Genomic DNA, 15,795 nt, shown 5'->3' on the forward strand with positions numbered 1-15,795 from the left:
GTTCAGTAAGCGATTGGTTTGGATTGCAGCGGTTCAAGTCCCAGGTGAGTATTTGCAAAAGGAGTTCTGATAAGTGGATAAGGTGAATCCCGAAGGCGGGCGGTCCCCCTCCTCCTGACAGGTGGATAAGGTGAGTACCCAAGGGGAGACAGGGGAAAGGTGTGGACAAGGTGATGTCGCCACCCCCTCCCCCGACAAGGTAAAGGCGCGGACAGGTGGAGTTTGCCGCCACCCCTCCCCCTGACAAGGTTCATGCGCGGACAAATGAAGTTCGCTGCCACCCCTCCCCCCTGACTAGCTACTCTGGAGGTGGGAGGGAGTAGTGGAGAAAATCTTTTACAAAAACGACTAAGTCCAAACAGCAGGATCTTTAAATATTTGTAAAGCTTTTGAAACCAGAGGCCCATCTAATAGTCTAGTGGTAAAGACCTTTGCTTTTGCATGTCAAGGTCCCTGGCTCAAACTCAACCTCTACTTTTCCTTTTACAATACTCCAGTAAAAGTTACAAAAAAACGAGATGCTTGGAAATAACTTTTTTTTTAATAACAAATCAGTTCATGGACAGGATGTTTCTTCATCCCTCCCACCACAGTTAATACCCTTCAACTACCTGTCCAGTAACAGGTTATCCCTTATCAAATACTAATCAAAACATGCAATACATCTTTCATAAACATTCTTAGTGATACCTGCATATACTATTGAGATGGTTGGGTGACAACAGACAGTTAGTTTTTATAATGTTTCTATTACTTATAATATCAGCCTGGAAGGCAGTTATTAAATGATGCTAAGCAGTCATATGTACATATGGGATATGCCCTATGGCATTTTACTTCACACCAGGTGGCTATCCAATTCAAACGATTCATTCTTTTTGGACATTTTTTTTAAAAACTTTTGGAAGACCATTTTCACATGAGGGGAAAAAGAATGGATTTCTCCTAGATAAAAATAATAACCCCATCTTACTTCAGCCAGACAGGGCTTGAATCCATAGGTTTGCTTGACAATAAGTTCCCAATAAAAAGGAGTTGGCCTTCCATGGATGATTGATGATTCAGTTTACAATAATACCATGGCACCCCTGCTACCATCAATATCATTTTCTTTAACTTTCATTAACTAAATCTGATTTTGAATTAGTTTTAGATAACTCTTAAATTTTACATTTTGAAAAAGGAAACGATACTACCATAGCACAAACAACATAAATGTGGAAAGGTTGCTCCCTTCCATTGCCGTCTCAATCACCCCCCCCCCTCCCCGCTCCGACTACCACACCCCAAATTATATACACGAAGAGTGCATTATTGAAAGTTTCTCTAAATAAAGCCTTATCAGTAAACCTGTGCTACTGCAAACTGAAAATTCAATTCAAAGATTCTCCCTCTTCACTTTCATTTCTCCTTCTCGATCCTTCGCCTCACCATCCCCCCCCCACCCCTGGTCCTTCCAACTACCATCCATAACTCCTGCCAATATCATAGTCATCCCCATAAAGTGTCAGTTGGTCAAGCACCACAATGTTTGTAGACCAAGAAATCAACAACCGAAACCCATTTTTAAAACTTTAAAGCCCCATCAAATAAAGATGCTGTTTTTTTCTTCTTTTTCTCTAAACGAGATTAACACACAAACACCAAATCCAAAATATATAGAATTCCAATTCCCATTTTGAATATTCTTCAATTTTTTTTTGCCAAGCCACGTTAAAAAAGTGAGTGTTATTCTTTTTGGCCTTCCCCCATCTTTGTGTTTGTATTGCAACAAGGTGTAGTTTTCTCTACTAAAAAAAACAGATGAAATCAAATAAAACTTAAATAAAAGATGATAACAGCACACGCAGGAGAAGAGTGAGAGCCCTCCCAAATACTACCCGCTTATGTATACAAAAGACCTCACGGACGCAGATTAATTTCCAAATAACCTGGACTAACCCATTTGACCTGACGTGTGTCATTCCTGTGGTCTTATGATGGATGTTTATGAAATGTGATATATCAATCTGTGGGTGCCTCACCTGAATGTACCCGGAACCACGACATGCAATACATGCAGATATAATCATCTAACTGTATAATGCCAACACATACATACTGTAACAACGAAGACCAAAGAAGAGAGTAAAAAAAGAAAAATAACATGGTTGATAAAAGATATCACTCCTATTTGCCTGCTGACATTCCCACTGGGGATCGCATTTGATCCCAGAGAGACGCGATCTTTCGATCCTTTTTCCGACATTTTGGAAAATCTAGAGTTACTTTTCACCACCACTCCACCATCCATGCAGGAACCCACCCAAACCCCCCTGCGTGGCCGATTTATTCTGTTTCAGTTTCTTGTCCAAGGAGGGAAACTCTATATGGTTCAGCACTATGTCAAAGAAGAGCGGTTTGCACGGTGACAGCTTTAAGTCCGGTGGGAATGCCGTGAAGTTGGGCTTGGCGGCAAGGTCCTGCTGGTTGGCGTTGTACCGGTCCAGCCTTTCCACCAGCGGTTGATTGTCCTTCAGACCGAGTTGCGCCATTCCTTTGATGATGGAAGGTTCACTGGAATCTGAAAATTAATGCAAAGAGGTTCTTGGTAAGCCATGGCCTTTTTTTTTTAAAGTATTCTTGGGTGGAGGGTATTTTCTATGGGTGAGAGTAGTCGGAGGGTGGGGGAAGTCAATTTAATTAATTGTGAGAAATGTCATTCAATTAGGAACCACATAATGCCTATTCTCATCTTTGTAGTAAGTTTGTCAGCTTGAGCTACCTGACAGTTCATAAGTAGGGGGGGTATATTGGAGTGGAATTTGAGATTTGAATCCTTGAATAGAGAAAGTTTACAAAAACTTGATAATTTGCAGTCATTTTTTGTTGTTGCTGTCACAAACAGAAATGGATACCCACTTTCTATTATTTGGAGAAGACAGAGACTGGTTCAATTGCTGTCTACAAGGCCAGATAAACTGTGGAGTACCTGCACGAAGTGGAATAGGTTTTGATTGTTGGTTTTTGTAGCATATTTTTGCATTGCGCTCACTAAGGAAAGAGGAAAGAAGTCTGGTGTTATTGGAGGGGAGATTAAAGTTAAGTTGTTAAAATCTTATGCCGTTGTGCCAAGTTTTGTCGAACCCCTTTTCGGCATCAAGGAAGAGGGCAGTGGTATCATGTTTTTTAATGAAGCCGATGCGAATTTCTTCGGAAGGGGGAAAGTTTGGTTTATTGTAGATTTGTGTGCACGGAATTAGCCTGATTGATACGAGCAAAGTGATTATTTTGCTCTAGGTGGGTTCTGGTGCTTTCTATAATTCTTTCGAAAATCTTACCTAAGGCTGGTAGGATACTAATTGGTCGATAGTTTTGAATTTTGGTGTGTCTTTACTTAGTTTTGGTATTAAAATCATTTTGGCGGATTTCCACATGGTTTGGAAATAAGGAGTATGGGAAAATATGAGAATTAATGAATATCGGAGGCCGACGGAGGGTAATCTTTTAGCATTAGGTCATTTATGTTGTCAAGACCAGGGGAGGAGGCATTTTTGCATACTTAGTGGCACTATACCAATTGTTTATATCTATTTCTTTGAGTAGAGGGATGTTTTGTTGAGACATCCTTAGAAGTCGAGGATAAAGCTGGTTGCATTACAGATAATTGTACGGTCTATTTGGTGTTGGAATCTGTTATCGTATGGAGGGCCATCTAAGATATTGAATATAGTTTTCAAGAACGATTCAATAAGCTTTATTTGGTCTAAGTTTTTGTGATCAGGTTACCTACTTTATCTCTAAGGCATTGGTCTGTATTACCTGTGTTTGGGGTTCTTATGGGTTTATGATATTTTTAAAATTTTTTCCAAAAGTGTTTTGGGTTTTTGTCATTAATGATTGAATCGCATTTGTTTTGGACTCGGTTTTGGTCGACCGCCGATATTTATCTATTCATTGTTTTTTATGTTGGTTAATTTGGGTTTTTAGAGTTGGATCTGGGGAGATCATATAGGTTCTATGTAGGCGACGTCTGAGTTAATTAGTGTAAGAATATTCCTATTTAGTTTTCGGTTTCTGTTTTGTTCTCAATGGGCAGTGTTTTTTGAAGGTATTAAAGATATGTTGGGCAATGTTGTCACAATATATGCCGATGTAAGTTAGCTTGTTGTTGTTGTAATTGGGGATAGTGTTGTTTGTTACGAGTTCCTTTTTAAATGATGTCCAGTCTGTTTTATTGTAATTATACGTTAATACGTTATTTTGGATGCGACTGAGGTTTATGTCTAGCTCAAAAATGAGTGGAAAATGGTCACTGATTAGGTCATCTTCTAGGATTTGAATAGAATGAGTTTTAGTTGCAAGGTGATTTGAGGTTATGGCGTAGTCAAGTAGTTCAGTATTATTGTTTATTGGGTTTATCCTAGTTTTGGTATTTTGGTTGATTATTGTTAAGTTGTGTTTATCACATATTTCTAAGAGGGATATGCCTTTTTCAGATATTTTGGTGCTACCAAAAATGATGTGGTGGGCATTTAGATCTCCTAGTAGTATTGTATTTTTATTAGAACTTTTTTTATTGTGGATATGGGCTCATTTAGGGACTATAATAGCTAATAATGTGGAGAGGTTTATTGTCTCTTTCGAGTACAATTTCAATTGTTTGTTTGGGTTGGGTTTGGGAGGAGGGTGGCTTTGAGGTTGTTTTTTTCAGCAATAAGTACTCCTCCCATAGAGCGAGAGATATCGTGTCTGAAAGTTTGGTAACCAGGGATGCTAAGGTGGGAATCTGTATTTAGTTTAGTTTCATTTAACGAAATGATATCCGGGGAGTGGTTGGTGAATATACTAAGTAGGAGGCTTAATTTTGGAAGGATACTGTTGATGTTTAGGTGGAGAAACTTGACCGAAGGAGGGAGTGTGCTTGTCGTGTAGGTGATTGAGGAGGGCTAAATATTGAAGGTTTGTGGAGATGTTCCATAATTCCAGTTTTGGGGATATTTAAGTTTAGGTGTTTTAGTGTTAACATGGTGACATAACTGGCAAGGTCGTCAGATTTAATATTAATGTCGGCTTTTTGGAAGGTGTATTGTACTAATTCAATTACAAAGGTTGGGATATTAAGTTTTTCTTCAGTGGCGATTTTATTTCTTATTTCAATTTTAGGGGTAAAATTGGTTACATTCGCGTAGGTTCTTTGTTGTTGTCGTTTGTTATTAGCGCTTGTTTTAGCTTCTTTAAATTTTGGCCCATCCTTTGTAAAGGGCGGCATGAGTCCCTGAGCAATTGGCACATTATGTTTTCTTTTGGTTTGGGACAGTCTTCAACTCTGTGGTTTTTGCCACATCTGAGACATCTGGTTTGATTTTTGCAAGTATGGTGGGTGTGTCCAAAAAGTTGACATTTGAAACATTGAGTGATTTGGGGGGGGGGGGTTCGTGGTATTCTTCTGTTTTGTGTTTATAGTATCCTAAGTAGAAACCTTGTTTGATTAGGGATTGTTGAGGTTCTTGATCTTCAAACGTTATTTTTACTTTCCAAGTTGGATTGTTTGTGGCATGACTAATGAGTCTTTAAGTTGTATTGGGGGTGTATTCTTGGTCTTTGAGTTCTTGTTCAATATCTTTGATTTGAATTTAAGGGTTTATGCCTACGGGTACTACGGAGAAGTTTCTTTGTCTTACTTTTTGGGGATTCTTGGTTTGGGGTTGCCTAGTTTAGTCCATGGTTTCAGGAGGATATTTGCAGATTTAGGGTCATGGGGGTGATTAGGATGTTGTTACTACAAAGACGGTTTATATTTGAGATCATGGCATTTGGTTTTTCTTCATTGATTAGTTTAGCAAGTGTTATTGGGTTTTTTGATAGTTCTGGTAAGATTCCTGATACAATGATTGTTTAAGCAGACTTTTTGGTGGTTGGTTTGGAGTTAGGAGATGGGTTTATTTCAACAGAGTTTGGACTTTGTCTTTTTCTGCTATTTTTGTATAGGGATTCAGTCATTAATGTCTATGCCAAAATCAGAGAGGTTTAGGTTTTCGACTAGGGGGGGCGGTTATAGGTGGGTAAGGGGTTGTCATATTAGCAAAACAGCCCCTCCCTACGGTTTTTAAATGGCTTCTATACAATTAAATTGATCATAGACTTCACTTACCAGAAAGAATTAGTCTCCAGCCTATGACGGCAGACGGAAAGAATAGGAACTCCTTTTGAAGAGACACACTATGAATCGAAAGTGTACTCGGTAGCGTTGTGTTGGTATCCAAGGAGGTGTACGTTTTGTAAATGGCGGGTAAGTAATAGAGTGAAGGATGCTGGGGTGGCGCTATGTCAAAAAGCTAACTGTTGACCAACATAATCCTCAGATCCCTAATGAAAGGAGAGGAATGCAAAAGAAATTAGCAAATTTTCTTCAAAGTAAGTCTCGTACATTTAGCACAAAACATTAAACACTAATAAGCAACTACTTCCAACAAAGTTTAGGCTGTGATTGAAACTTTATTGGTGGAAACATAAGTAAATATATATTACATTTTTAGGAACTTTTCTTTCTTATGACTCACCTTGACTGTATATTGCAGCTTTCCAGCTTAGCTGGTGTTTTTTCCATCATATCAGCTCATCTTTGAGTTTTCTGATCTTGACAACTATCAACTGTCTTTTTAATTTACCACAACCCAGACCACACTAATTGGCAACTCTTTCCAACAATCTAAGGCAACAATCATCAATTTAAGACAACCAAATTACTAACTACAAAATGATTCCAACAAACTAAGGCACCGGGTCTCATTAATTTAGCACAAAACAGACCACACTAGTTAGCAACTCATATCAATAAACTAAGGCAAAACTTATAAATTTAATACAAACACACCACACTAATTACCAACAAATTATCACAGCACTCCTCTTCAATTAAGCACAAACAGACCACACTAATTAGCTACTCATTCCACCAAACTAAGGCACAATGTCTCTTTAATGTATCACGAAACAGACCACACCAAATACTGACTGGTTCCAACAGGCTAAAGTTTAAGGCACAGTGTCTCATAGGTTTAGCACAAAAACAGACAACACCAAATACCGAATGCTTCCAACAGGCTAAGGCACCGCATCTCCTACATTTAGCACTGATCTTGACAACAATCAACTGTTGAGAGGACAAGACTGATGTTAATGATTCTGGCTCACAATGATGTTTCCCTTGAAACTTAATTTTTCTCCAATTTCTGTTAAATCACCTCCAGATAACAATTCCAGATCTCTCTGTAGAGGACAGGCTTGAAGGATCTTCTCGTATTTGGTGGAGTTGAGATCATTACCAAACAGAACTTTTCCTCTCACAGTATCATTTTGGATCCAACCTTGTTGAGCAACATAGGCCACAGATCTCTGATGAAAGGAGAGGAATACATAACAAATGAGTCACTTTTCTTAAAAGTAACAGCAAAAGTAAAAAAGTCAAACCCTGTTAACAACCAAACTGTCAGCCATGAGACAAAAGATGTGTACTCTTCTAGAGGGGCAATTTGTGAAAGAAATGGAAATACATGGTCAGTAGAAGTTATTGGACACTTTGAACAACTCTCAAAAAAGACCTCACTAAATACCAACTCGTTCCATCAAACTAGGGACAATGTCTTATTACTTTAAGACAACCAAAATACTTATTACAAATTCATTCCAACAAACTAAGGCAACAGGTTTCATTAATTTAGCACAAACAGACCACACTAATTAGCAACTCATATCAATAAACTATGGCAGAACTTATCAATTTAATACAAACACACCACACCAATTACCGACTGGTTCCAATAGGCTAAGGCTGAGGTCTTATACATTTAGCACAAAAACAGGCAACACCAAATACCGACTGTTTCAAACAGGCTAAGGCACAATGTCTCCTACATTTGGCACAAAACAGACAACACTAATTAAAAACTAATAACAACAAACTAAGGTACCATGTCTTAATAATTTAGCACAAAAACAGACTACATTAATTAGCATCTCATGCCACTAAACTAAGACACCAATTAGCTTCATTTTGATGTTGTCATGGTTGCTTGGAATGAGTGGAATGTGTAACTCTGTACAACCTTTATCATGGAACTTGTTCAGCCTTTCTGTAAGAATAGTAATTTAGCACAAAAAAAATCACATCAAATACCGACTGGTTCCAACGGGCTAAGGCACCGTGTCTTGTACATTTAGCACAAAAAAAAGAACACACAAAATACAGACTGGTTCCAACAGTCTAAGGCACTGTGTCTTGTACATTTAGGCTGCACAAAACATATGAACTCTAAAGACATTGTAGAAGGGTACCATAATGCGTCTTGCCCGGTCCAAAGAGTGCTTGAACAATTTAAATGACCACTAAATCATTACTTCCTTAACGAGTGTAACGGGACCACGAAAAAGGTTTGGGCCCTAATCCATGCAGCACGCCTTAGACCACCTAACAAATGGGTCATATGAACTCTAATGACAATGTAGAAGGGTACCATAATGCGTCTTGCCCGATCCAAAGAGTGCTTGACCAATTAAATTGACCACTAAATTATCAATTCGTTAATGAATGTAAATGGACCTGCAAAAATCTTTAGGCCCCAGTCAAGACCAGCAGCACGCCTTGGACCACCCAACCAATGGGTCATATGAATTCTAAAGATATTGCAGAAGAGTACCATCATGCGGCTTGCCCGATCCAAAGAGTGCTTGAACAATTTAAATGACCACACCAAATACCGACTGGTTCCAACAGTCTAAGGCACTGTGTCTCCTACATTAAGCACTGATCTTGGCAACAATCAACTGTTGAGAGGACAAGATTGATGTTCATGATACTGGCTCACACTGATGTTTCCCTTGAATCTTACTTTTTCTCCAATTTCTGTTAAATCACCTTGAGATAACACTTCCAGATCTCTCTGTAGAAGACAGGCTTGAAGGATCTTCTCGTATTTGGTGGAGTTAATGATCTTTCAACCACTTGTTCTAAACCTGATCCAGCTTCATTACAGACATCCAAGACTCACAATTTTCCTGACATTTTCTTCATCTTCTTCTTTCACCTGAGACAGTACTGTAAAAGATAAGATTACATATATTGGAAAGCAGATACTGTAGACATTGCAACTAGACTCACTTTTATCCACTCCCTTCCTTCCTCCCTTCCCCTGACTACAGTACCTAACCAACCCTGACTGCTGCCTCATTGATATAGCTATGTATAAACAAATGTACATCATTGTGGTTTAACGGCAGAAATAAACGAAACAAATACCAGAGCTTAAATATTTCTGTGTTACTATAGTAAACTGCATACCCAAACGGAAGCATTACAGAATCTTCAATGTCTCAGACCTCCAGCAGGATGTTAGTCAGTTCATGGAGTTTTCTTGTGAATCAGTGTGGCCAATGCAATGCTGTAAAGACAAATATAAAAGCAATATGTATATATATACCTATGGTGTGAAATAAATTTTAGCAGTGTTTTAGTAGTTTTACATAAGATCATCTTCCAGTTTGCATATGCAGATACCTTTCCGATGAATGTGTACAAACATGAATAAACTGTACCTCTTTTTGTACTAAGTGCCTGTTTATTTTTAAAACTTGCAATATATGACTTATAATGAACCTTACTATACTAGACATTGCTATCAAACCTACATATTGAGTACTTCACAAAATGCCAAAACTTCCTTTGATATACATTGTTCACTAAAATGGTCAAGCCAATAGTGATGGAATTGAATTGAACACAATTTTGAGAACATTTCATCAGCCAAACAACTTTTGAGAGCATGTACTAGTTAAAACAAACTTAGCAAGCACATTCATGAAGAACTGGAAAATTGAAAAATTTCTGAAATAAACATCATTCTTGAAACAAGAAAACTTGACACGTGAAATAAGGACCGACACTTAAGCTACAACATGTACACTTAGCAAAGATGAAAACTGGCTTTTCGGCCTGACACAAGTACAAACAACATATATATTCATGGTAAACCCTCATGTGCTTCCATGACTTCTAGCACCTGCGTAATAATATTCTATATCACTGAACAAGGACAGAGATACTATATATTGTACTTATCTCTCAATACTCTTAATATGTGTTTACCATGAGTTGTGTTCCTCACAACTTAATCAATGTTTTCAAATTAAAAACCAAATTAAAGACAATTGCTCAACAATGAGAGGTCGACTTAGCAAAGTTTGAATTTGGTTTAATGATAATCAAAGTTTCAGTGAAACAGTTCTGCCGACTATAAAATCAGGTTAGGCATCAAAAGAAGTCTATGATCTGATAAAGATATGCCGAGAGTTGGACTAAAACTGTTAAGCCTAGCTTCAGGTCAAAATTATGCTAGTTGATCAAATTAATACATGTATATCAATTTAGTTGCCTACGCTAGGTAACATCAGCTTGCATAGAGAGCTTTCTCCATATTTGAACCATCACCAAAATCAATTAGACCACAGAGCTAGGCCTAATTGCTTGAGAATTTCATTTTACAAAGTACCTTCGCTGGGTGTTACTAAAACGAATGACAATTGCGTTACACATAACGAATGACAATATGTTGTACACACTAACAAAAATGCGTTGACTAAAACGAATGACAATAATGACAGCACAGACATTTGCTTCAACCGAATATCACAGTTCAGACTTCGTGGGTATCTAGATCTAGTAAAGTACGGACAAGATGTAAACGCACCTTATAGTAAGCGAAATTGTAAGTCTGATTTTGAAAAGTAAATTTAACGTCATTTTTTCGATATTAATTGTTAGAAACTATCGTTATTACATCATTGTTAGAAACAATATTATAATCTTGAAACGGCTTCAGTTATCTTTCTATATAAATCTACAGAGGTAAAAAGCACAGCACTCAAGCACATTCTCACACAAAGTCTTTCCCTGTGGTTTCTATCCGTAAATTACACCAAAACCCTACAACCACCTAACATGCGATTTTCCTCAAATCATTTTTGCTCAGAAAACCAATAACCGCATTTACTCCACTCCGTTAATCATTCTATCTCCACTCAACACTGTCCTTCGTTGTCATTCGTTGTCATTCGCAAATGATAATTTACCCTGTACAAAGTCAATTGTCATTCGGTCATTCGCTGTCATTCGTTTTAGTTTGTCCCCCTTTGCTTGTATAACAAGCCTAGGATAAGCTAGTTCATCCTTCAGTCTCTCTCTTGCCTCTGCTTTGATAGGCTAGCCTAGGTATTCCCATTTTCATTTGGTGGTAGGCCTAGCCTGGGGCCATTTGTTCCCTCCCCTAACAACGTTTTTTTCCTCCCACTAAAAAGTTGAGTAACTTACTTTCCCTACATCATAGGGGAGTCAAAGTACGTTTTCATGGGAAATTAACATTTTCAGGGGAGTTAACTAAGGTTTTTCATGGGAGGCATATTGGCTAGACTATGTGGAAAGAACAGATGTTGTAAGTGGAATAACTGTAGGGAATTACTTACGTAAATTGTCTAGTGAATATCATATTAGGCCTAGCCTAGGTTAGCATTCCAACTTGCTATAGACGCCAGTGCCTACGTGAGCTAGCCTATGGTTAGGCCTAAGCTATACTATTATATGATGATAGGCTAGCCTAATTTCTCACGCTCGCTGACTCAAACAATGTGAAGAACTAACTTGCTCCACAAAAATAATGAACAACCTTCGGCATTCAAATTCTTTGGCAGTTACTACCCGTACAGAATAGGCAACAAATTACAATTACGTATGAATTGTTAGCCAACAGCTGCCAGGAAGCGAACTGCTCCTACAACCTTTTGTGAGCTTCATATACAGATCATAATTCGCGCTCCTTAGCTTAAACTTTGACCGATGTGAAGTTAGATACTTATTCCACGTTCCTCGTTCGATATTCGCGAATGAGTAACTGCTACCTATTCAGTTACGTATTCGACAATGGTATAGAAGTAACACCTCTGGCAAGACAAAAGCTTGCTTACAAGATGTTCAACATTTGGTCGTGGAAAGAGGTTTAGTCATATGAACTCTAATGACTATGTAGAAGGGTACTATAATGCATCTTGCCCGGTCCAAATAGTTCTTAACCAACTAAAATGACCACTACCTCATCAGTTTTTAAATATGTACCGGGACCTGAAAAAATCACTTTAGGCCCTAATCAAGACTAGCACGCCTTGGACCACCAAACCAATGGGTCATATGAATTCTTAACACATTGTAGAAGGATACTATAATGCGTCATGCCCGGTCCAAAGAGTGCTTGACCAATTAAAATGACCACTAAATTAACAATTTTTTTAAATGAATGTAACGGGAACTGATATAAAAACATTTGGGCCCTAATCAAAACCAGCACGCCTTGGACCACCCAACCAATGGGTCATAGGAACTCTAAAGACATTGTAGAAGGGTACCATAATGCGTCATGCCCGGTCCAAAGAGTTCTTGACCAATTTAAATGACCACTAAACCATTACTTCTCTAATGAGTGTAACGGGACCACGAAAAAGCTTTGGGACCTTATATCCATGCAGCACGCCTTGGATCACCAAACCGATGGTTAACATGAACTCTAAAGACATTGTAGAAGAGTACCATCATGCGGCTTGCCCGGTCCAAAGAGTGCTTGAATAATTTAAATGATCACTAAATCATTACTTCTTTAATGAGTGTAACGAGACCACGAAAAACCTTTGGACCCTAATCCATGCATCAATCCTTGGATCACCAAACCGATGGTTAACATGAACTCTAAAGACATTGTAGAAGAGTACCATCATGCGGCTTGCCCGGTCCAAAGAGTGTTTGAACAATTTAAATGACCACTAAATCATTACTTCTTTAACGAGTGTAACGGGACCACGAAAAAGCTTTGGGCCCTCATCCATGCAGCACGCCTTAGACCACCTAGCAAATGGGTCATATGAACTATAATGACAATTATATAATGACAACGTATAAGGGTACCATAATGCGTCTTGCCTGGTCCAAAGAGTGCATGACCAATTAAACTGACCACTAAATCATCACTTCGTTAATGAATGTAAATGGACCTGCAAATCTTTAGGCCCCAGTCAAGACCAGCAGCACGCCCTGGACCACCCAACCAATGGGTCATATGAATTCTAAAGACATTGTAGAAGGGTACCATAATGCGTCTTGCCCGGTCCAAAGAGTGCTTAACCATTTAAACTGACCACTAAATCATCACTTCATAAATGAATGTAACGGGACCTAAAAAAAAACAAAAAACGTAAGGCCATAATTAAAACCAGCACGCCTCGGACCACCCAACCAATAGGTCATAAATTCTAAGGACATAATTGAAGAGTCCCATAGTCAGTCTTATACGGTCCAAAGAGTATTTGACCAATACAAATGTCTAATGCACAATCATTATCAAGGGCGTAGGAACCGGGGTCTGTGAAAAATGTGGAGGGGCTGAAGTATCATTCCGCCCCCCCCCCCCCCCCCGCTTCGCAAGTCAGAAAACCCCTTTTTCATTTTATTTCCAAATGAGAAAAAAAATCTCATTTGGAGCACCAAATTGCATCTAAGGCCAGGTGAAAATACAAAATTAAGTTTACAAAATGGAGTGGGTGTTGAAGTGTGCTATATTGCACCAAATTGCATCTGAGGACACCTGGAAATGAAAACAATTCCAAAGGGGAGGGGACACCTCATCCCCTTAGACCTCTCCCCTTAGACCCCTCCCCCAGGCCGGCCATCAGTCTTCAGCCCCCCCCCCCCCACTCACTCAAAAGTACCTTACTACGCCACTGATCATCATCCAGCAGATTTATCAAAACGAGAGCCTATAGGTGATATCGTTCAATGCTTGGACGTTATTGCATGTGCCATTAATGCATGGTACGCCTAGGGAATGGTTTATTAATTTGATTGTTTGTCCGGCTGTAAGCTTCAGTTGAGCATTTATGATAGTGCCTGCTACATGCCTGCTACAGCGTTGCTACAGCCCTGGTAAGATGCTGTCGCTTTATACAATTGTGTTCAAATAACTGCCACATTGCAAATTTCCCCTTTGATTAGGCTAAAATTTCGTAAGTGATTTGCGCAAGTTAAAGTGTTAAATAGGTTGACATATCAATGCATTCGGAAGTCATTTAGAGGTAACTTTTTAAAATTGTAAAAACATTCCCACAGAATTTGGCCATGGACATGCGGCCATTAATTGGAATGCACTTAAAACGAGTTATCTTTTTTTCATTCCTTGAGGGTCCAAAGTGCAATTTGAAATGCTACCGGTTGACACTAAACGTACAACCCATAACATACGAGATAGGGGTGAGTCACACGCCCCTTACGAAATCATTGATCCGTCACTGGCTAACCTGTGTGTATAATAGGGATCAGCGCTGTAATGATGTCACTGTTCCTCTCTCTCTTCCTGGTGTCTTGGCGTTTCACTTTAACTCCCTCCTTTTTCTCTTTTTCTTCTTTTTCTTTTCCCTTCCTTCCTCTCCTCCTCCTCTTTTTTTCCCTCTCATTTTTCCTTTTTTCTTCTCTTCTTTGCTCTCCTCTTTTTCTTACCCGGGGGGCGCGCGCCCGAACGCCCCCCCCCCTGGATAAGCGCCTGCATTTATCGCCTTTGCGAAAAAAAAAGTTTTTTCACCCAAAAAACCGTAAGCAGTTTTTGCAAAAAAAGTTTGCCAAAATTTGACCCATTTATTCATAAATGTCAAGATAAAACTCAAGATATAACAAAGGTTTGATTTGACTGCTTTGAAATCACGTATCACTGGCAAGATGCGTCGAGCGCCCTTTTATTTCGCTCAGTTTGCAACTTTTCAGAGGAACAATAGAAAACCGAAAAACTTTTAGGGACAGCAAAAGATTTTAAACCTTTGTTCGTCGTAAAAGTTTTTCGGGTCTTACTTTTTCTTGAGATGAAAAAACCTGTTGTCGCAAATGCGATAAATTTGTATCTTTTCTGTTTTTTTTTTTTAAGGAAAAAATACCATAAGTTACATTTACATAGAAAGAAAATAAATCAAACTCTTATTAACCTCAAAATTTAAACCCAGTTAGTTAATTAAGCCTTATATATTTGATGTGGTAACTCTGTGGTGGTGGTTTTTGTCTAACCGGGATGAACTCAATTGTCGCCCCGTGTATGCAAGAGTTTTAAGGATATTTTGGGCAATGGTCTAAAAGGGGACACAGGTGCGTAGCCAAGGGGTGGGGGACGGGGCAGCGGCCTCCCTTGAGCATATTTTTAAATTTGTTTTAAATGCTTTTATGATATCGCTAGTATTTTCAAAGGAGAAAATGCTAAGATGCAACTTACAAGGCCTGGGAAGTGCCATTTCCAGCGATCTGGAAGGCATTTTCAGCCAAAATTTTCTTGCATGCTTCACGCCAACCTATGGTGGCGCTACGCTTAAACAGTTTGCAATGCCGAATCTAGTTTTGCCCTTCCCTTGGCAAAATCCTGGCTACGCGCCCGAGGGGACAAAGTAATTCCATTGGCCTACAGCCAAACAGAAATGCTAAGTAATCTTGGCTCATGATTGGCGGGATTTATTAAGTGACCATTGCACTAGGATAAGTGACCGCTAGGATAAATTACCTCTACACTGAGATATAATGGGGTATTACAAGTTAACCCAGCTGGCCCACACATGCCCCCGTCAACAATGAAGGCAAGCAGTTTTTTTATAAAACATGTTTTAAAGCAAGTTCTTGCACGATACACCTATTTACCATCTACAGATGGTTCAAAGTGAAGGAATACAAGCAGATTATTATCAGAGGTTTTC

At 38.9% G+C, this 15,795-nt stretch overlaps 1 long non-coding RNA gene across 7 annotated transcripts; it reads right to left on the reverse strand.

The window, feature by feature from the left end:
* Nucleotides 1–508: 508 nt before the first annotated feature.
* Nucleotides 509–11,858, reverse strand: LOC139964168 (uncharacterized). 7 transcript variants are annotated; one of them, XR_011791884.1, is made up of 6 exons: nucleotides 11,672–11,855; nucleotides 9,320–9,419; nucleotides 8,871–9,076; nucleotides 7,177–7,377; nucleotides 6,134–6,348; nucleotides 509–2,563 (listed from the first exon to the last, which is right to left on the reverse strand). It is a non-coding gene; the product is annotated as an uncharacterized lncRNA (long non-coding RNA). The 7 variants fall into 7 exon arrangements; XR_011791908.1 differs by having other exon boundaries at nucleotides 510–2,563; nucleotides 7,227–7,377; nucleotides 11,760–11,858; XR_011791890.1 differs by having other exon boundaries at nucleotides 510–2,563; nucleotides 7,227–7,377; nucleotides 11,697–11,854.
* Nucleotides 11,859–15,795: the final 3,937 nt, after the last annotated feature.

The sequence above is a fragment of the Apostichopus japonicus genome, chromosome 3, assembly GCF_037975245.1.
Source record: "Apostichopus japonicus isolate 1M-3 chromosome 3, ASM3797524v1, whole genome shotgun sequence".
Lineage (NCBI taxonomy): Eukaryota > Metazoa > Echinodermata > Holothuroidea > Aspidochirotida > Stichopodidae > Apostichopus > Apostichopus japonicus.